The sequence below is a fragment of the Triturus cristatus genome, chromosome 5_1, assembly GCF_964204655.1.
Source record: "Triturus cristatus chromosome 5_1, aTriCri1.1, whole genome shotgun sequence".
NCBI lineage: Eukaryota > Metazoa > Chordata > Amphibia > Caudata > Salamandridae > Triturus > Triturus cristatus.
This window is the reverse complement of record NC_140587.1, coordinates 566,130,370-566,154,343: the sequence shown is the minus strand read 5'-3', so window position 1 is coordinate 566,154,343 and position 23,974 is coordinate 566,130,370.

The following is a 23,974-nucleotide window of genomic DNA, read 5'->3' as shown; positions in this document are numbered from 1 at the left end:
ATAGATAGATAGATAGATAGATAGATAGATAGATAGATAGATAGATAGATAGATAGATAGATAGATAGATAGATAGATAGATAGATAGATAGATAGATAGATAGATAGATAGATAGATAGATAGATAGATAGATAGATAGATAGATAGATAGATAGATAGATAGATAGATAGATAGATAGATAGATAGATAGATAGATAGATAGATAGATAATACACTTTACTTCATTACTTTACTGCCCGTTCTGGGAGGAGCTCCAGGGTCCGGCTGCTGGTGGGCCTGGCCTTCCCCTATGGCCTCTGCAGCCCCGATTCACACCTCATTAAATTCTGCTGTGCTGCTTAAATGAGGCGAAGCAGCACAGCAGGAGAGTTTAAATAATTGAACTCTGTCCCCGTTTCTAAGAGAGCCGGTCGAAATGTGAGCCTGCACAACACTGTGATTAAAGTGCAGGTTCACCCGACCCTCCCTTAAAACCCGGGACATAACCTAGGCAATACCCACAAACCGGGACATTTGTACAATTTGGAGAAAAGTGTCGGGACACTGGGACACTTCTCCAGAAACGGGGACCGTCCGGGGAAATCCGTGATGTGTGGTCACCCTAATAGAGGTGAAGAGAAGTGCACTAAGGAGACAGCTTTAAAACACATGCACTCTTGTAGAGTGCTTAAACAAAAAGAAAAAAGTAGTCCCTGAAAAAGCTAGTAGTGTAGAGGCAAAGTAATACGTCCATGTTGCACTAGATGGACAAACACAAGAAGAGAAAAGAAAGCCTCCAGAAGCTAATAACAAGCATTTGCAATGCAATTGGTCTCGCATTTGCTAGAGTTTGAGCTATTGGCATTATAAATGACAATGCCTTTTATTAATGTGTTTTGAAAACCTGCAAGTGGTGCGTAAGCACACACTTTGTACTTCTAGTTGTTGCTTATGAGAAGTAAGGCTGGCAGTAACTGCGCTTCTTTTACTGCCAGCCTTTCTTCTTTAAAGCAAGGACTATAAGTACAAAGTGTGTGTTTCCTCACTGCTTGCAGGTTTTCAAAACATAAATAAAAGGCATTGTTATTTACAATGACAATAGCTCAAACTTTTGTAAATGCAAGACCTATTGCATTCCAAATGCTTGTCATTTTAGGAGCAATGTAGGAGGAAGCCTGAACATTGGATCTGGTTCTGTGCATGCTTGGGATGTGTGTGAGTAGGAGTCCGGATGGAAGGTTTGTGAAAGGAGATATGGCTAGGTAGGACCGGTGTTGTGGAGTGCTTTGAAAGTGAGGATGATGATTTTGAACTGTGCACGCTTGTGTATAGGGAGCCAGTGGAGATCCTTGAGATGTGGTGTGATGTTTGGCTGCGTTGGAGGCTGAGGGTTCTGGTTATGAGAAACTCAGCAGTGTTGCATGCAGTCCCATCTGAAATACCGCTGTTACTCTAAGCTCCCTTAATGGACTCCAGTTTGATCTGCCTGTGCTCCCCACCACTAACCGAGTCAAAAAGCCACAGAGGCGGAGTTGATATCTGCATTGCCAAGCTGCCTGGCATGGTATCATTCTGCACAGACTTCCACGACTGCCTCACAGCAAGTGATATGAAAGCTGAAATCCTAGTTGACTCAAAAGTCATCTGCTGAATAGTCCTGCTACAGCCTTCTCCCCTAATGTAGCTGGACTACATTATTGTATGTATGTGGCATTTCTATAGGAGGAACCTAGCCAAAAGGCAGTGAAGTGCTGTACATTGTCAAGCACATAATGGAAACCAGGTGATGGGTCGATATTGATAGAAAGGAAAACACATAAGAGATGCATTGTTAAGCCACCTTGCTGCAGGAATACAGGGATTGTCCTAAAATGCATACATGTAACAAATAATGTGTGACAATAGATAGAAATGTAAAAGCTTGAGAAAACTGGTGAATAGTTTAGTAAATTGAGCAAAAAACACAGAAACTTTGAGTTATATGTAATGACTACACAGCACTCTAATGAGACCACTCAAGAGGCTCTTTGTCTGTTGTATAGATTTTTGCAACCTGCAGGCCAAAGTGGAAGAGAGAAAACGAGAGAGAAAGAATGGAATAAGGAATGGGAGATGGAGATCAAGTGGGAGAGTGAGAGAGATAGAGGAAGGGATAGAAAGAGGGAGAGGTACAGGGTAGGAGGAGTGCGCCATGGAAAAAAAGGGAGGGACAAATTACCCAGAATGATGGTGAGGTGAGCTGAGCTACTTCCTGACGCTTGCACGGGCAGGCCTACTTAGCATTCTGAGTGACTGCCAGAGGTGTTTAGGTTAGAGATAGACGCTTTGAATATTGTTGCCATTTCTGGAAAAAGACTACGGGCCCGATTCACAGAACTAACTTAAGACAAAATCCTAAACTTACTACCATTTTGGTATTCACAGAAGGCACTTACTCATTTTGGTATTCACAGAAGGCACTTACTCATTTCGGTATTCACAGAAGTTAGGAGTCCTAACTTTAGGACTCCTAAATGCCTTCTGTGAATACAGAAAGTCTTAAAATTAGGATTTTTCTCAGTTTAGTAGTAGTATAGTTAGGACTCCTAACTTTAGGACTCCTAAATGCCTTCTGTGAATACCGAAAGTCTTAAAATTAGGATTTTTCTCAATTTAGTAGTCTTAAGTTTAGGACTCCTAACTTTAGGACTCCTAAATGCCTTCTGTGAATACCGAAAGTCTTAAAATTAGGATTTTTCTCAGTTTAGTAGTAGTATAGTTAGGACTCCTAACTTTAGGACTCCTAAATGCCTTCTGTGAATACCGAAAGTCTTAAAATTAGGATTTTTCTCAATTTAGTAGTCCTAAGTTTAGACTTAGGACTACTAAATTGAGAAAAAACCTAATTTTAAGACTTTCGGTATTCACAGAAGGCATTTAGGAGTCCTAAAGTTAGGAGTCCTAACTTCTGTGAATACCGAAATGAGTAAGTGCCTTCTGTGAATACCAAAATGAGTAAGTGCCTTCTGTGAATACCAAAATGGTAGTAAGTTTAGGATTTTGTCTTAAGTTAGTTCTGTGAATCGGGCCCTATGTTTTTAGGTCTCGGCCTAGGCAGTGCATGTGCTGTCTCGTCGAGAAATGCTGTTTACAGTATAGTGGGGGAAGCTCATACCACTTTCCGACTATCTTTTTAATTGGCCGAAATCGTAAATGCCGCATTCTGATTGGTGTTCGGCAAGTTAGTCCCGCCATCTGACGGCCATGAAGTCATTTTTGTCCCTCCATGGCTATCGGCCCTTTTACTTTCAAAACAGTTCTGTTCCCCTGCCTCCCCCGTTCCCTCCCGCAGTCTGTCACTTCCCTGCCCACCACAACCCCCCCCCCCACCCACTCCTGTTCCTGCCTTCTTACACGACCGCAGTTTTGTTTACAATGCCAATGAATGCAATGGGCTCGAGTAAATACGAGTCCTATTGCATTTGTAAATGCCTGTCTTCTCCTCTGATTGGCTGAGTCTTTTTTGCCTGACCTGTCCAGTCTCTCATTTAAGTCATGGTTCACACAGCTCCATTACCCGGAAGCGGAAGCATGGCGGCTGTAATGCAAATGCGCATCCTGCTTTAACGAGGGCAGGCAGGAGCTCGCGGCGCTCTCCTTTACCAGGACCTCAATGGCGGCTGCACTTGGGGCGCGCTCTCTACCACCTGGACTGCACGGGGTCCGGGGCCCGCAACTGTACCGGGAGTTTGTGCTCAAGTTTCCGCAGATGCACGCACCAGTGCAGGGTCTGAAGTCAAAGAGGTACCCGGGCATCTTATACCACTGGCTGACGGACAGCCAACACCGCCGCCGGTCATCGGTGTACCTCCTGTAACGTCACAGGGCCGGACTGAAACTTTAGGGAAAGTTGAAGTTTGAGCAATGAGCATCTAGGGCGATGCCGGAGGTGGGAGGAGCTGCAGCTTTGCCAGGGCAGGGTATGCTGACCCCGAATTCTACCGAGGTTCAGCTCCACTGGTCCTCTCCCTGCTCACTGTCTTCTCTAGCATGTGAGGTGCTACTGCCGTCCCGGTGCAGCACATCCTAACGCCTCCACCTCCCCTCTCTCTGGGCACTATCTTAACCCATGTAACTACCCCGGTTCTGCTCCTCTGGTCCCCTCCCTACTCACAGTCCTCACTGTGCCTACCTGATTCAGCATGAGCAGTACTCTGCCTACTCACCATCCTCCTAACTCATTGTACCTACCCCGGCTCAGCTCCTCTGCTGATCTCCCTACGCAAACACTTGCATCTACTTTGGTTGAGCTCACGCCAGCGCCTTTACTCCTGCGAGGAGCTGCTGCCACACTCGTACAGGACATCCCAACTCCAACACGTAGTGGGGTCTGATCCCCTGCTCTTTTCCAGACATCTTGAGGAGCTGTGCACTCAATGTGAGGACAGTGCGTTTAACCCCTGTCTTCAGCTACTTCCACTCATGCCGTGCCGGCTCTTGTGGTCTAGACTACATCATGCGAGAAGCTGCTGCCATCCTAAGCCCTGAACCAACCTGGGTCAGATCCTCAGGTCCGCTCCCCCTAGGAGGACAGGGCTTCCAAACCCTGTATGACTTCTGCTCAGTCTCGTGACAGCTCCCGTTGTGCTCCCCGCCAGGTGAGAAGCTACTTCTACCCTCGTACAGGACACCCTAACACCTGACCCTACCTGGGTCAGATCCCCTGCTCCTTTCCCGACCACTTCAGGAGCTGCGCTCACCCTAGGAGGCCAGGGCATAAAACCCCAACAGCTACTTCTGTTCAGCTCGAGCCAGCTCCTCTCCTTACCCCGGGTAGTTCTGTCATGCCCACGACCCTTGTACATAACCCAGTCCTGGCACCGGCTCAGCTCCTCTCTGTACCCTGCGAAGCGCTGGTCCTTCCTTCCAGCAGAACATCCATCCCTGGTGCCCTGGCCAGCTCCTGGGGTGCCATCACCATCCAGGGCGCAGCTGCCCCCTCTTCACCTCAGAGGGTACTGTCCGCAGGGCCTGTTCCTCCTCCGTTCTTTTATTTTGGACAATCCAGTCCACCTCAATACTCACCGGCCTCCAGCTCTGCGGATTACAATCTCCGACCAGAAAGATGCATTTCTGAGGTCAGAACTCCGTTTATATTAATGGAATACAGTACTTTTCTGTTATTTTATGGCAGAGAGTGGCTCATTTCAGGGGGAATTGCATGGTAAGTCATTCTGTAGTGTCTTCGCCATTTTGCCGCTTTCTGATGTCTGTCAAGGATTTTGTAATGTGTGACCTACTTCTCAGAAGCCTCAGCGTGTCTTAATATCATGAGCAAGTGAGCTGTGGTCCTGTTCTGCCAAGCGATGATGGCATTGGGTGTGCACTCTGTCTGCAACCACTGAGTCTGCCGTGGCATCGTGAGGCCTGTGGCCCCCTCCCGCACATAGCCATGGACCTCAGAGACTGTTCTGTTCTTATGAGAAAAAAACACACGGAGGACACACAACCGGAGGCCACCGTTGACTGCCATTGCCTCCAGAGATCAGGAGCCACCTGGGCGCATGTACACAATGGGCCACAAAAACGTACATTGCCTTATCAGACCAGGGCTCTCTAGGGCCACAGAGCCACGCTCACTTCCCTCCTCTTCCATTCTCTTCCAGAGCCCCCTTTGTGCCCCTCTCTTTAGAAAGCGCCCTTCTCTTTCACCACCCAGTCTCTTCTGCCTTTCTACGCATACCCTGCCTTCCCCCATTCCCCTTCATTTCCTCTCCCTTCTTTCTTGTCACGTCTCTGTGCTTCACTTTTCCCGTTTTGCTTTTCATTTCTTTCTTCACGCACCGCATCTCCTCCTTTCTGTTCCCAATGCTAGCTTTGCCGTTTGTTGGTTGTTCTATTCCGCTCTGCTCTCTGCTGGTCTTGACTGTGCTTCCCTATTCTGCTCTTCCCTGTTCCGTTCTGCCCTGTTCTGTTCTGCCCTGTTCTGTTCTGCCCTGTTCCCTTCTGCCCTGTTCTGTTCTGCCCTGTTCCCTTCTTCCCTGTTTCCTCCTGCCCTGTTCCCTTCTGCCCTGTGTCGTTCTTCCCTGTTTCATTCTGCCCTGTTCTGCTGTGCACTGTTCTGTTCTGCCCTGTTCTATTTTGCAATGTTCTGTTCAGTTATGTGCTGCCCTGTTCTATTGTGCACTGTTCTGTGCTGCCCTGCTCTATTTTGCATTGTTCTGCGCTGCCCTGTTCTGCCCACTTCTGTGCTGGCTTTTAACAGTTACTTACTACTCTTAATCTTACTATTTTTTTACGAATTATACTGTTACTACTAATATACTAATCCTGCTGTCACAAAGCTACTCATGCCCCTATTACTGCTCTCCTGCTGCTATTCTGGTCTTCTCCTTTACTACTGTTACTGCTATCCTGTTAACTGCTAATACTGCTGTGAGTGCCTACTGCTGTCTTTGCTACTCCTGGCACTTCTGTTACTGCTGTTCTACTCACACTTATGTTACTGTTGTACTCCTCAAACTACTATCACTGCTGTTTTATTAACACTACTATTAATGCTCTTTTGCTAACTTTTATCACTGCTCTCCTGGTAACTGATTAACTGCTGCTCCCCTGGTACTGCACACAGTACTCTACTAATGCTACTAACACTGCTGTCACAAATCTACTCACGCCCCTATTACTGCTCTCCTGCTGCTATTGTGTTCTTCTCCTTTACCACTGTTACTGCTATCCTGTTAACTGCAGATACCGCTGTAGCTGTCTATTGCTAATAATGCAGTTACTGCTTACCTAGAACTTCTGTCATAACTCTCACAATAACTCTGCTATTAAAGCTCTACAAATACCGCTGCAGTTCCTGCTCTCCTAATGCTTTTATTATTGTTCTCCTGTTAGTGCAGTTCTACTCTGTTACTTCAGTAATCTTACTCCTATTACTATTCTCCTGGTGAAATTGTATTTGTTCTCCTTATATTACTGTTATTGCTAAACTGCTCAATCTGCTGACACTGCTATCATACTAACTTTGCTCATACTGCTGTTCTGCTAACACTACTAGCAATGCTCTAATGTTAACTGCTATCACTACTCTATTGCTCATGCTGTAACTGCTTTACTATTAAAACTGCTGCATTACTATTCTGCTACTTCTGAAGTCATTGCCAACCTGCTAACTTATTCATCTGATACTAAACACAGTATATTAATATATTTATAATAGCAACTACACCACTAAACTCATTAATATGCCGAGACCACTTGGCATTGCCAATGCTTGTTTTATAAAGTAAACAACTAGGTTTATTTAGGAAATAGAACCAAGGATTGAAAACATTTACATCAGAAGGCTGAAAACCAAAGCATACAGCAGCTCTAACACTGATATTGGCTATTTACAAAGCCTACAAACAGCAAAAGGAGTTAGCGCTCATATTATTACCCGTCAGAATAAGGCATTTTTTATCGACATAGAAAGAATGAAAGATGAAGTCAGCTCAGCCAGAGCTGGAATCTGTGATGTTTAGGTTTTTGCACGAGAGCTCTGCCTCGTAGGGGGGGCAGAAGTAATTAGGAGCGGAATAGGACGAACTGGGAGGAAAAAGGAGGGAGGGGATAAGACTGGAAGAAGAAGAGATGAAGGCAGTGGAACTAGGATAGGAAAACAATGAAAAGAAAAGAGGAGAGGCATAGAAGTAGAATGTGGAGGGAGGGGGCAGAGTTAAAATGTGGAGAGAGACGGGAGGCGAGGAGGAGGAGGGCAGAGGTAAAATGTGGAGAGAGACGGGAGGCCGAGGTAAAACGTGGAGTGAGACAGGAGGCGAGGAGGAGGGGTGCTTCATGCTGCACACAGGAGTTTGCAGACGCTGCGGTGCACGTTCGGGAGCAGCCAACAGCGAACACACAGAAGGAGGGTTACCGGCTACAAGAAACATGACGGTGGTAGGAAGCATCGGGGACAGCCCCATTTGGAGAGGGGGCTGTACAACAGTGCCACAGCCGCTTCAAGCGCTGCTGGGAAGGGGAAGGCGACCTAGGCGCTGCGGCGCAGTGCTGATTTACGAACAGATTAGCCGTCGAGGTCTAAAGTTCACATACCTGTGAGCCATCGAAGCATAACTATCTCGGGCAGCAGGCCCAATGCAGGCAACCTTGCAAGAGATTCCAGAGTGGAGGTTTAAGTCTATAGATGAGGTGATTTACAAACAATTACGCTGTGGAAGCATAACAAGACTGAAGTTAGGCAGTGCTACTTCCGGAATGAACAGAAGTTACGTATGGGATGAAGAGCCAATAATAAGCCTGATAACAAAAGAAATGCACAAGTTAACTAATGGCAAGCGGTGAGAAACTACTCAGCAAGAGGTGGAGTTTTACCACCCATATAGATTACTAGATGTCTCGGAGAGACAGCGCATGCGCGCTGCCTAGGCGAGACCTAAAAAGGAAGCAAGCAAATAAAGCCCAATGAAACCAACCAATGGTAAGCAATGGGTGGCCTCCATGCCCACTCTGGGCTAACAAAAGGTCTTACAACAGATAGTACATGTGCTATGTAGTAGGCAAGACCTAAAAGGGCAGCTACAACTCATGTCCACACCCTGGGCTTTCTTTTGCTCATTAATGGAGGGTATTACCAATGAAATTTCACATTTGTATCAGAACTGTAATATTTGATTCTGTTTTCTGCAAATGAAAACCCCATATAGAACTTTTTTTTAAAGTTAACTGCAAACAGTATGCAGTGCATGACAGGCTCCAGGGTCAGAAGTGCAAATAAATCGTTCTCTCACAGCTCGCAGCCTTCGTCTCGCGGGAGAGGATGCAGGTACTGTAGGAAACTACCTGTGCTCTAATCGCTGAAACTGCCCTATGTGTCCATGCCACTTGGAGGTAATGGTATTTACCGTAAAATGTTACCCTAAAAATTGGATTAGAAGCTTGAGTAGAAGTTTGAGAAGAGGAAGTTGGACTTTTCTAACTTCAGTCCTTGAATAACCGAGCTCCAGGAGCAAACTTCCAGGGCTCCTAGAAAGTGATGGATTAAAGAGGATCTCTTCGTGATCGTCTGTCGGTGCAGCATGTCTCTGAACATGGAAATGTGTGAAGTGATTACGAAGAGCAGATTCTTTCAAGGAGTCGCATCAAAGCAGTGCTGAGTATGAGCCGGTGGTTTCCGGTGCTCGGCACTTAATTGCCGACACCAGCTCTGATGACAGTCTGTCACATGGTGGCGCTGTTTATTTTATTTAGAGATGAGCACAACAACCGTTGTTAATTACTTCAATATACATTAAAAATGACTAATGCCTGCCACCCAAGCCATTCTTCTAGCGTTGGGTGCCTGGAAATGTCTGCATTGTCACACTCTAGGCCTGTGATGGTTAGTAGGCAATGGGGGGGGGGGGGGGGGGGGGGGGTAATGTGCAGTGGGTTCTGAGGTGCCTGGCACTTTTTATTTCAAGTACTGAATCAAATAAGATAGATGGTAGCTATGCGCTATTTTTCACTCGAAGATTAACACAAACGTACAATAGCACAAGTATCTTGGAAACTAAAAGAACGTGTGAAAACCGGATAGAATTTAGCATTCGCTGCATTCACCAGGCAGCGGTGCGGGAGTTTCTCCATCAATGAGGGCTTTGCTAGTATTTTTGTTTCAAAAGTTTCAGGCAATAAAAGCCAGCTTTTTTTTTATCTACGTGGCACGTTAGGGCCCCACAGTGATAAGAGTATATTATTAAATTCCAAGTGAGCTGGAGAGATGGCTGGGTTCTCTCGCCATTGTCACCAAGTTTCCTCTTTGTGGCCAACTTCTCTGAAAGTTGAATTTTCGTCCAGGTCACATGTTGCAGTTCAAATGAAAAGTTGAGAATACCGTTTCCTTCTACATTGTACTAGTTTGCATAATACAGTGGACGTCTGGGTCATGACCCGTAAATGAGAGAGCCCTCTCTTTAATTAAGTGAAAGGGTGAATACTGTAATTTTTACTGCCCTCTCTCAAGAGACACTCTTTCACCATCCTCCAGCATGTACATCCGAGCAGATCCATTCCCATGGACTCACAGCTGTTCTTTTTTGAATTCACTACAAAGGTGGATGTTGGTTTTGAATGAATTCAGTCATACTGAATAGTTATTGCACTGTTTGTGCCTAGTGTAAAAAGGTTTCTGCTAATTATACAAAACATTGAAGCCAATAGACACCAATAACTAATTCCAAGATGTAACTGGATTTTCTTCTCATAGCAGTAAATTATAACTCTGGCCTGGCAGTCCCCTGGTCCCAATCAGACAACATCTGTGGCAGCATATGTCGTTTATCATTTCACTTCCTCAGTGTCATCTGAAGGAATTTGGGGGCCCTAGGCAAGAACTATTTTGGGGCTTTCTTTTCGGAATAACTTTAAAATGTATCACCAATTTCCTGCTCACTCAAGCCCGCAAAATGTCAAAAAAGATTGAATAATGTGTTAAATACTCTGAAACGGGGTGAAACTAAAAACAGCTAAAATATGTATTGGCTGGTGTCCTAAAAACCTTAAGGTGACCGTGGGTAGTAAGAGACAGAATTTGAGGTAGACGCGGGCAGACTGAGCAAAAGAGGTGGAGCTAGATACATTGATTGGACATAGAAAAACCACTTTCCTAGAAGAACCCTTGAAAGGTAAGGGCTCTGGCCGTTTGCCCACTTTGCCCATACTGTACAACTCTTCTGCAATACCTGATCCTTCACCAACAGGACCAGTATATAATGTATGAAAGGGCCTGTGAAACTTTGCTGGCAACTGGAGAGCACAGAAAGAGGCCAGCACTCTTAAATAACCACTCAATACTAACCCAGAAAGGCTGTGTGGACTCAAGAGAGCTGCCATACACACAGTAAGCCTTGGCAAAGCTCCTTACTTGACGTCACATGATGGCAATCATATGTATGAGGACCGCAATGCTGTCTATCCAGGCAGCTTTGCAATTCCACTCCCTCTTTCTCTACTGATACCTCCCCCAGCTTCATAAGATGTCACAGAGTATGTACACCAGCCACAGCCAGCATAGGAAATCGAACTGAGAACATAAAATAACAAATTACCATCAGCTACAATTACCTCCAGAGCTGCCGTTTACCACACACTATAAAAATGCATGTCTATCTCTCATACTTCCTCATCCATCACAGTGTCAAGCTCTGTGTTCCATAACACAATAGCCACACTCTGGTGGTCATCCTGCATGACATGGGAATGCTTCTTACATCGGCTCAAAGCAAAGACAACACATTTCCAACCGCATTCCCGCATGATGTAGCACGTTATCCATGTGGAAAAGCACTTCAGCAGCCTACAGAGGGGTGGAACAATTCTACAAATGCTACCATACAATACAATATGTCAGAAAATCTATTAGTTACCAATAGGATCCAGGAGAAACATGGATGCTGATTCACTAAAACACCAGAGTCTATATTATTTAAATGATGTAAAGGCACATTAGACATTTTTCAATTGACTTTTGCAGCCCTGAGGAACTTCAGTATTTTTTAAGTGGCCTCAAATATTTGCATGCTCCATTCTGTAATACTACTCATGCTGATGCATGCTTCATGTCTACATAATCCCATGTGGGTGGACTCTCATTTGAATGGGGATGTGGCCCCATGCACTTGAGGGGATGCCTTTGTCCTTGCACTCATGCTGTATTACCAAGAGAAACACAGGAGAAACACAGGAGAAAACTCATTACCATGAGTCACACAGCCAGTGTGCCGCATAGAAGGATATCTTAAAGGGAGGAACCTGAGCATGGCTCCCAGGTCCCTCCTTAATATGTGATCAACCCACTAGAATTCAAAGATTGACTGGTGGTTTGAAACCACTCATCTGTCTTTCAATGGTCCACTGTCCCAGTGTGGTGCAAGCTTGGGCCTCCACCATGGACATCATTTAGGAGTTGCCACAGGTCGCAGGTACGACCCTAGCTTGTCCCTTGCTATCCCTGGCACTGCCTTTGTTACCCCTGGTCTCCGATGTGGCAAAATCTGCGCCAAGAACCCAGGGGTGACTTGCATTATCAGAATCAGGCTCTAACTTTGTTTTCTGCTCATTTTAATTACATTAATAATGAATAATAGTTTATTATTCACTATTAGCATAATAAAAGTGGAGCAGCAAAATCTGGACCTTCATTGGCATCTTACATAAGAAAGATAAAATGGTTTTAATGTATGTTGTGTGCATGCATGTGGCTGAAATTGAGCTTGGGTGAGAGCGTGTATATGTGGGAGCATATATATTTGTATATGGGATCGTGGATGTGTGTGTGCGTGTCAAAATGAGTGAGTAAGTATAAGTGAGTCAGATTATGAGGGAGTGAGTGGAAACGAGTGATTCAGTTTAAGAGTGAGTGCACAAGAGCAGGGGAAAATAAATCAGTAGAAGTCAGTGCTAATAATAGAATGAGTGTGAATAAGTGAATGTAAGTGAGCATGTGTTGTTATGCTTGCAGATCTGCTGTTGGACCTGGCATGCTTCTTGGCTTATAGAAACACCCTTGACAAAATGTTGGCATTGGGATACTGGAGACAATACTTGCATATGGGATACCCTCGACAAAATGCTACTGCTGGCACTCTGTAGGTAAATTTTGGCATGGCGCATCCATGGAAAAATGCCAGCACTGGCCTCCTGGAGGAAATTCTTGGCATAGTTGGCACCTATGGCAAATTGCAGGTGATGGCACATTGGAGGACATTCTTGGCATATGGGAAGAGAACTGTGGCAAGGTCATGGGGCCATACATGAAAAAATGTGGTCCAAAACATATTAGATATAACCTTTGACATAAGGGACCTCGACAGTGCAAGGACATTTTGGCACTGGCATTTTGTATGTAATGTTTGGGCAAAATGGTTCATCATGGCAAAATGCTTGTCCTAGCAATGGAGGTAATTTTTGACATAAGGGGGCACCCATTGGACATTTTAAAAACATGATTGGGTGAACTCATCAGGACTGGCAGATTTCAGTAACTTGGCACACCATGAAAGGACTTGAATATTTAGTGAGTGTTTTTAGAGCCTGTGGATGTTAAGCAAATTTATGTGAAAATTGTGCATTAAAAAGCATTGATAAAGCCCATTTGTTTCAAAATGTTCTCAGGGAAGAGAAACCCCCACCCTTTGTTCTCCTCTAGAATAATAGATAGTATTAATTATGCATTTATGTAACTTCAGCAATGTTAATTATTGTGATGTCATCAGGATCAAGGTTATGTGACATCACTTCTTGGGATGATACAGGGTCAAAGATCATATGATGTCACTTCCTGTGACATCATTAAGGTCAAATGATATATGATGTCACTTCCGCTACCCATGGCATTTTGGTGAATCAACGTCCATGGCCTCCATTAGGAAGAGCACATTTTGTTGTTGTAATGTGGTTCAGGGTCTTGACTGATACACTCAGCGCAGACAAGGAATGTGTACTGTAATAATATAATAGTACCCCAAAGATACTTCCCAAAGAACTTCACTCTCCACCAACAGACTAGTGGATACATTTCTAAGGTGGAATAGCTCTTCTCTGCCTCTCTCAAATGTCTAGAAGCACAAGCACTGGTCGTAAGGGCTAATATACTCTTCTTTTGTGTGTGAAATGGCTTCAACGCAGGTGCCAAGGCAATACATTTTTGCAACTTTACAAACGCACTCTCACATTCTACCTCTCACACAAACTTTTCACACCTCTCTAATCAAATTTCTCATAAATTTGATTTTGTCTGCCACAATGGGAATAAAGGGGCCGATTATGATGAGTGCCGGAAAGCCTCCGACCTCATAGTCGGTTTTACTTCCAACGGCCTAATTACAATCTAGGCGGTCATAATTGAAAGCGGAGATGACTGTTGGAAAGCCTCCAACATGTGGTATGGTATTCACTTCTTCCCAGTATGTATAATCTACAAGTGTGCATGTATTCTAATGTGTAGATATATGTATCATATATACAAGTAAATAATAATATAATGGAAAAATGAAATTTCCACTTACGGCTAAATGAAAGCAGTATGGGATGTTAAGACCAAAAATGAGTTGGCACAACTGTGGTGATATTAATGAATAATATAAATGGACCTCCAAATAAATAGCCATGTATTATCAGGATGTTGTAATGCCATAAGTACATGCACCGGAATGGCCTTTATGATTACAGAACGTATGTAATAATATGCAATGTAGAGAGGATATATAATGAAATGCAGCCTACATAATGAAATGTGAGTTTAACTGTGACACAGCAGTATGAATTATTGTCATGAAGAGCTATGTAAGAAATTAAATTTCTTCTAGATTTATGATTTGAGAAGGACATGAGCACGTATATACGTCATGAGTGTCATATCATGTGACGAAGGCCGCAGAGACGGCCGAAACGCGTAATGGCAAACAAAAGAAAATAAAGAAATAATCTGCCTCGATCTTGGTGAAACATCGTAAGGATCGTGAAGGCGATATAAATATATAATGTAGGTGGTCGGAATTGAAACCGGTCGGTCATTCCGGCTGGATTCCAATGGGGTCAAGGAGCCTGTTGGCCAGTCAAAGGCCCCAATGTAATCCCAGAGGACAGCATTTCCGACATGGAAAGCCTATCGGAAACTAACTTTGGGAGTCATGTGGCCCCCATTCCTCCCAGGCCTCCGGTTGGGGGCAGAGGAGGCACCTAAGGTGCCTCCCTGGCAATGCCTGCACCATGTGACAAGCACCTTGTGGTGCCTGCCATGCGGTGCAGGAATTAACAGAATCTCCCATTTCTCCATGGGAGCTTGGGCTAAGGCCAGTTTACGGCTGCAGCACGAGCTCCCATTGAGAAATGGGAGTATACGACCACACCATGTGTGGTCGCATTGTAATGGCGGTGTCGGGATCGCTGACCAGTGGTCGATCGCTCATGAGACCGCCGTCCGCCGACCTCTTAATCAGGCCCTAAGCATCTATATCAGCACACACAGCTGACAATATTATGACTTGTTACAACAGAAGACCCTCTGTTCAGTAATTCATTTCTTATAAACTATACATTTTTCTTTGTTAAAAAACATATGTAACAATGCATTGTTGATAAATGTAATATTACATGCAGAAATGCTGAGTGTTTCTTTTTACCATTGTGGAAATAGAGGAGTCTGTTTTCCCAAGGGCCAGAGTGCGATGCAAAATCCCGTAAGTTTTTTCACTATGTTTTTTTGTTGGTGTTATAATTGTTCTTTAAGGTGATAGAGCACCATCACTGTTTGTAAATTTGGCTTTCAAGAAGACCGTCCTGGTCGAAACATGTCAGCTGAAATAAATCAATATCTTGAAACTCTCTTTGGAGTGCGATTATTACTGGCGTTGAGTCGCGAGTGCTGCTTTGAATAGTCACGGGGTCCTGTGCCCTGGAACTCCCGGTCTCGCAAGGTGGATGCAGCCGGGTAATGCAATGATTTAAATATTTTGATAGATATAGATATATTATCTACTGGCAGTCCCTAGTAGGTATTATAGTTAGGACCATGTTTCCAAAAAACCTGCCTATATCTTTGGCGCAGTTTGACGAATCTTCGCAAAAGTTTTCATAGAGAGTGCCCTGGTGAATCTCGTTGTGCATGGAAAGTTTCAAGGCAATCCGTCATGTGGGGGCAGAGAAAAAAGAGGGGTCAAGAAAGTGTGTTTTCCCATGTTAATTCCCATAGGACCTTTAATCAAACCTGCAGTCCCAACCACTGGACGGAATTTCACCAAGTTTGGCAGAAAGGTAGATTTGGTTACGCAGATCACGCTTTCATAGATTTGGTATAAATCCATTCCATAGTTTTCAAGAAATGAAAGGAAATCCAAATTTGTTTATCTCGAGCTGCGGGTCTGTCGTGAATAATTGTGAAAAATGACAAGCTTGTGAAGGGAATTGCAGAGCTTTGATAGGCTGTCAACTTCAAACAGGAAGTGTTGGCAGCCTTCTTGGCACTCGGACTCGGCTTCAGCACAGTCGCAAGAAAAACTAAAAAATAAAGAAAAGGGGGCAGGGTACGAATACCCTCTAGCTCTGGTGCTGGGGTTTCCCGGGGACCCAGCCAGAGCAAAAACAAATCTAAAAAAATGAAAACTCTCCCGCGCTCATTTACACTTTAGCCACTGGGTGGGCTATGTCCTATTATTATTAATATATTATGGGGAGAAGGGGGTGCCCTCCCCATGGCCATTTTTGGCACCGGGAACCGCCACCTCCCCAGGCAGTCTAATAGCTATTTCAATTAGAGGGGGGCCACGCGGCCCACTTCTGAAGGCTCTTAAGAACCACAGGGACCACCACCTCTCCGGGCTTTATCCTCCAAAAATAATATGATGACACACTCAAGCTCGACGGAGGCCCCGCCCACTTTGTCCTCCACTCTGCAAACGTGCCTCCTGGTGGACTACTCTTTGGGGATGAAGTCCCCTTTGATGCTGAGGGTCCTTGGGGGTCAAGAACCCCTACTGTTACCACCAGTAAGGCCTACACCGTGAGAATACTGAGAGCTCGTCGGATGCCCTTTCTGCACCCACTGTACAGACCCTTACAGCCACTCAACCAACCACTCACAGACTTTCCAAGATCTGCAATTGTAACATCGACTGTTAGACCTGGCACCATTGGCGTGGGTCTCCCTTCCATCTTTCGCTTTTGTCTCCTTCGTGTTTGCTGGTGGTAGATGCTCTGGGCGCTGTGCCACTGCCAGTCAGTGCCACAGCGAGAATGCTCCCTATTGTAAAATGACTGTATGAATTGGTGTTCCCTATAATCCTGGCTGACCCAGGGAACATGTTTGGAGAGTCAAGTTTGGTATGCCTGAGCTCGGGGTATTAGAGTACATCTTTTGGTGAGGATTATTTTTATATTCTGTGTTTGAAGATACGACTTTTGGAGAGTGTGTATTTTCTTGCCTAAGTCTTCCAGTGTGCTCTGCTGTTATGTGTATTGGCTGTCTGGTTTTGGAGGGACAGGGCAGGCTGAGCCCGACCTGGATTGAATAGAGAGATCTGCAGTTGGAGTATGGGGAGGGGTGACCCTTTGATCTTAGCAGGGCTGTGCATGGCAAGGTGAATGATGGCTCTACCTCCCACTGTGCGTCTGATGGCAGACCCCCTCTTTCTGAAAGACAGGATGCAGCCTTGTAAACAAAGTGCTCCAGGACCACACCGAACTGGTTCTGGCTGGGTTCAATGACTTGTGACTTTTGAGAACAAAGACATTTGGGGTATAAATGTCTGTGCTAAAACCCCTACACTGTGTATTACTTCTGGATGTCAAGACGAACCTCTGTCCGTGTAACTAGAGGGAAAGGACTTTGAAACTTCTATCTATCTTGTTGAAGCAACTACCCAAGGGCGTGATTGAGCTTGCCTCCTGCTGAAGTCTCAGGGACATTAGACTTCACACATCAGCCTGCTGAATTCCTATTGAGGGATATTCTACTCGCAGGTGAGGCTTCTGTCGGGAATTCCAGAGCCTCTGGGTCTAATGCGGGGAACGCGGGCTGAGAATCATCTCTATCGCTATTGCGGGCCGCCGCAGCTGAGGAGCTGTTTCCGCAGAGAGCCAGCATTTGTCTGTGCTACGAGAACCATCGCTATCGCTATTGTGGGCCACCACAGCTGAGGAGCTGTTGCCGCTGAGAGCCTGCATTTGTCTGTACTACGAGAACCATCGCTATCGCTATTGTGGGCCGCTGCAGCTGAGGAGCTGTTGCCACTGAGAGCCCGCATTTGCCAGTGCTACGAGAACCATCGCTATCACTATTGTGGGCCGCTGCAGCTGAGGAGCTGCTGCTGCTGAGAGCCCGCATTTTCCTGTGCTACGAGAATCATTGGTATCGCTATTGTGGGCTGCTGCAGCTGAGGAGCTGTTGCCGCTGAGAGCCCGCATTTGTCTGAGCTACGAAAATCATCGCTATCGCTACTGTGGGCCGCTGCAGCTGAGGAGCTGTGCCGCTGAGTGCCCGCCTTTAATCACCATCTCAGGATCATCGTGAGTGCACGACGCGGACCGCTGCAGCTGGGAGCTGTGGCTGCTGCGAGTCCGCCTGTCATCATCGCGGCTTCCTCACGAAGCTGCGTGCCGTACCCCTTTAAACTTCAAGTACATTGTGCATCACTGGGTCGCGTAGACCCCGGCCTCAAACTAAGTTCATTTCACACGCTTTCGATTGCTTTTATTGCTTTTCAAGTGAATCTATATTTACGTGCATCGTGGCTTCTTGATCGCTTTTGAGCCTTGTGTTAAGCCTATATAAAGATACTCATTTTTCTATAACTACTTGTGTGGTGTCCCTTTGTAGTGTATTCACTGCGTTATTGTGTATGGTCATAAATGCTTCACACACTGCCTCTGAGATAGGCCTGTCTGCACGTGCTACGTTACCACAGGGTTGAGCAGGGGTTATCAAAGGGTGAGCCCCCTTACTCATACTTAGGAAGAAGGGTCCCTATTTAGACATTGGTGCCAGGCACTGCCAAATAGAGCTCCCCCTTTCTAACATCGACCATGTTCCATTTCTCCCAAACAAAGTCTCAAATGACAAATAGACCATCAATACACATCAATTAACTTATGCAGGAGCTTAGTATATCTCAGAAACCTTTATGAAACACTTACACTCACTAGATGATGTAATCAGTGATGCCATTTGAGGTGTCATCAGTGATATCATCAGTAATGTCACTGACCATGTCATGAGTGACATAATATGTGAGGTCATAAGCAGTGCATTGCGGGGGCAAAATTTTATAGTTAGCTACCATATCTATAACTGCTGAATTTCAATGATTTTGAATGGGTGAAATCTAAGCCTAACTATAACATTTCTGTAACTTTTGTTTTTTTCAGACGTTTTCCAAGGTTTTTTAAAATTCTTTCCCCACTCTAATGTCCCTTTAACCTTTGCTTTTTTCCTTGAAGTTGGAAGGTTGTTTAATGTTATTTCCTAACTACAACTTCCCTACAACCTTTGGACTTTTCAGTAAATTTTAAAGGTATTTCAAATTCTATTCATAAAGTATCATGTCCCTGTAATCTTTAGTTTTTGTGTAGTTAATTTCTAGGGTTTCTTTTTAATACTAAGGGGTCGATTACGATGTGGGTCAGAAAGCATTCCGACCGAATTTGTCTCTGAAGAGTTTCTGACTTATCTGTTCCGGAGAGTCTGACTGATTGAGTATGATGGTTCCGGATACTATTCGTTTGGACTCCCATTGACTTCAATGGGAGCCTGTGTTCAGACCTAATACACAGGCTCCCATTGAAGAAAAGGGTTTCTGGGGAAAATCGTGCACGTTGTGGCGGGCATCCCTTGGTGCCTGCTACACTGTGCATGGTCTGACAGGGGATCCCTTGAGTACCCCCACGGGACTGATTCGTAAGGCCCAGGGTGAAGGGGGGCCTGCTACAGACCCCCAAAGTCAGATTCTGACAGCCAATCCAAGTCAGAACAACTGATTTGGCAAGGCTGTCCGAATCCGACATCGTAATTGCTTATTCAGAAAGCTTCTGAGTCGTTCAGAAACGCGGCCCAAAGGCACATGCGATTCGGCTCTGAACGACTCAGGCTTTCCGAATGCCATCCGGATCGGATTCGGAACTGAGTCGGAAAGTCCGAACGCTTTCCAAACATCGTAATCGGTCATTCGGAAAACTTTCCGAATCGGTCAGGAGGACAGGTTCCGAATCGGATTCGGCAGACCCAAATCTGATTCGGAGCCTCTCCAAACGACATTTTAATCAACCCCTAAGTATGCTACAATTTATTTTGATTTTTAATTTAGTTTTTTGTCTTTAAACTACAGACTTTTTTAAATTAAATAGAGTTTATATGTGTTTTAAAAAGAAAAAAAATCACATTTGACCTTAATGTAAAACATATATATATATATTTTGTTACTGTAATTAAACAAATTACATTTTTTTCAAATTATTTGTTCATTCCGCTGTCCCTCTGAAATCACAGACAAGACCAGTACTTTATGGTTTTAAATACGGATCACCTGATCGGAATAAATCCCTGAATCCACTGATTTGTTGAATATTCAATGAATTATTATCAATATGTACACCCCTCCACTTTCATTAATGACATCAGTGTGAACATATTTAAAAGTACATATGGAAGCCACCTTATATCTGTGTTTCAAGAAAGTTACTCATTTTACGATTTTTGCAAATCTACGGACCAGATTCACAAATTTGGCAATGACACAACCAAACCTCCCCTTTTGATTGGATATATTAGGACCCCACCCATGTACATGAAAAACCACACCCAAAAAGAGTTCATTCTCCAGTGAAGTCTCTAGAAAGAGGATTGAGAACCAGAGGTGCTCTGCTTTCAGAGAATGGCTGAAGTTACATCTTATGTACAGAAAGAACATCCACAACCTGTTGAGGATGAGGAGGAAGATACACTACCTTGAAGAATAGAAAGTGATGTCCAGAAGCACTTCACAATACCTTCTGGGGAAAAGAAGGGCACACCAAAATATGTGCATTGCAATATTGGCGGCAAGCAGTTATCCAGAGAAGAAGTATTCACATGCTACAAGGTCCATGTGGAAGAACTTGAAAGAAAATTATGAAAGGGTCTACAAACGGAGGATGTGGGAGAAAGCAGGTGCATCATCAGCAGCAGTCATTACAATACCACCTGCATATGAAAAATTGAGTGAGGCGGTTACTTGTTGCTGTAAAAATTTCCTCTGTGGGTACATACTTGAATACAGTGAAGAAGCATTGCAATTATTGTTTTTATTTTTTTGCTTCGTTACCACGTAACTGTGTTTTTAATGTGTCTGTGATTGTGTGTGTCAAGATGTGCCTGGGTGCCTTTTTGGATGCATTAGTGTTTGGCTGGCTGTGTCAGTGTCTGCATTGCTGTATGCCTGGGTGCATCAGTGTATGCATTGGTAAGTTACTGGGTGTGTCTGTGTGTGCCTGAATGTGTTATTGGATGCATTAGTATGTTGCTGGGTGTATCAGTATCTTCATCACTGTATGCCTGGATGTGTCAGTGAATGCATTGGTATGTCCCTGGGTGTGACAGTGTATGCATCAGTGTGTGCCTGGGTGTATTATTAGATGCACTGGTGTTTGGCTGAGTGTGAAAGTGTCTGCATTACTTTATGCCTGTGTATGTCAGTGTCTGCACTGGGATGTCCCTTGGTGTATCACTGTATATATACATCAGTTGGTACATTATTGGATGCATTAGTGTTTGGTTGGGTGTGTCAGTGTCTGCTTTGGTGTATGCCTGACTGTAGGGGAACAATCTGTTGCTTCATCTTTGGACGCTGCAAAAGTGCATAAGTGTTAATTTATCTTTTTTTTTTTTAATGACACTTGATTCCCCAGTTCTCAATTTATTCTTTTAAAGCATTTTCCAGTTGCTATTTTATTTGTAAAAAAAATCTTTAAGAATCTGTGAGTGAGTGGTTGTATCAGTGAGTGTATAGGTAAGTAAATGAGTGTGTGAGTTGCTGTAGGGTGAGTCAGTATGTATGTTAGTAGCATATGGGTAAGTGAGTTGGTGTGTGAGTGCCTATATAGGTGAGTCAATGAGTGTGTCAGTGCCTGTATGAGAGACTGGCTGTTTGTTTGTCAATAGCTGTATGGATGAGTGACTGCTGTGTTAGTACCTGTATAGGTGGCTGAGGGGGTGTATGAGTTTGGGTGAGTGAGTTGATGTGTTTGTAGCTGTATGGGTAAGTGATTTTGTGTGTCAGTAGTTACATGGGAGAGTGACTGGGAATGTTAGTGACTGTATGAGTGACTGAGTGGATGTATGAGTGACTGTATACTTGAGTGAGTGCATGAGTGAGTACCTGTATGAGTGAGTGAATGGGTGTACAAGCGTTTGTGTGGGTAAGTGAGTGCATGTGGTACTACATGTGTTGGTAAGTGACTTGGTGTGCTATTTACTGTGTCAGTGAGTTAGTGGGTGTACAAGTGGCTGAATGGGTGAGTGACTGGGATTATGAGTGGCTCTATCATTGTGTGTCTGGATGTCTCAGTGGCTCTATGACACTGTAACTTGGTGCATACCTTGACAATGTTAGTTTATAGAACCACAAAGAAAGACATAATTAGTACATTTCTTTACTCCAATGCATGGTGTCATTCATCTGTTTAAAAACATAAGGAACATACATTTGTTACTGTTGTTTTTTGCAAAATTCCATGATAAGCTTTTAGTTTCTGCAAGGCATAAGTTCATATTATAAACCAAACAGTAGATCTTTCTTATGCTGTAATAGTATTTCACATTATAGTAAAGCATTTTCCCCTTTTTACTGTTGCCAGCTGTTGTGCTTGTATACCATAATCAATGTACCGTATACAGTTTTACCCTTGAACAAAGGGAAAAAAACAATCATAAAGATTGTAAAACAAACCCCTTTTCTCTTTTGAGCACCTGCTCTCTTTCTTTTCCAAATACAGTAGTGCTGCATTTTCTATCAATTGCCAATAAAATGGCATCTGGGGGCAGGAAAGATCAGTTGCCACACCCCGTTGAACACAGTTTTTTGAAGGAACAACCCCCAACAAAGAGGCAATAAATTGCATGGGAGTTTTTCACCATCCCCTCCAAGGAAAAGAAAGTGGTTGCAAAGCTTGTAAAGTGCTCTTTATCTGACAAGACCCTCTCCAGGGGTACATTTTAGAAAGATTTGTGTGGCACAACAAACATGTTGAAATATCTAAAGACGCACCACTCCAAGCACTGTTGAAAAATAAATATAAGTTTGTATTACATTTACAAGATTCCAGAAAGAAAACAGTACACATTGCTTATGCTGTAATAGTATATCACATTATAGTAAAACATTAAATTTTCCCTTTTTTCTGTTCTCAGCTTTTTATTTGTAGACCATAAACACTGTCTTACCTCTTAAGCACTTAGCACCCTGCCATATGGCTTATGTATACCCTACCCTAGGAATGAGTAATATGTACTACAAGGAAAGTTTAAAGCTTGGCTAGGACTTTTAAATGTCAGCTCGGCCTATCAGTCAAACTGAACACACAGGATCTGCAGTAGCAGGCACAAAACATATTTTTAGGGCTTCTTGTCTGCATGGGACATTAGAAGTAGCACTACTTCAGTGCAAATCTAAATTAGTACATCAGTTCCTCTCTGGGTGTGTCACTGGATGTGTAAGTGACTATGTCGCTATTTGACTAGCTGTCTTAGTATTTCTATGGGTCTCTATTTGTCTATCTAACTGGCTGTATGGATTGCTTACTGGCTGTATCAGTGAGCATTGGTGTATATAAGTGTGTGTGCAACTGGTTATTTTACTGCTGCATACATAAGCGCTGTATGGGCATGTGACTGAATGTGTAAGTGCTTCTGTCCCTGTCTCACTGGGTGGGTGAGTGCCTCTATGTGTTTGTTAATAAATATGCGAGTCACAGTATGGATGGTAAGCAGTTTTAAATACCAACTGAACCTGGTAGTCAAACTGCATACAAAGCCTATGCAGATGCCAGATAGCAAATCAAAGCGTCCCTTTCATATTATAATTTTCCTAACCCACTTTTAAATGGTCAGTGTGTTTTTAACCCTGTCTTGCACTCCAGTAGAGAAGCATAATGTGGTAGAGATTTTGGGCGTATATTTGCATATTCTTGGCAACCCTCAGAGCAGGTCCGTGTGTAACTTCGCAACAAATTCACGGATAACTACGGGAGTCCAAAAACATATTTAGCTTTTTACTCTTCATACTTTGCAACTGCCCTAATGTTTGTTACATACATGCCCCTAAAAAACATAAACCCTCCGTAATAAACAGCGCTCCCGGTTTTATGGTATGTTTTTTTAAATAATTCCGTCTGTATGTATCCATATTTATTTTTTGACCAACTTATTGGTATTTATCCATATTTATTTTCTGTTTAGAGAATAAATGGAGGCGTAAAATAGTACATTTCCGCTTTTTTTTAAG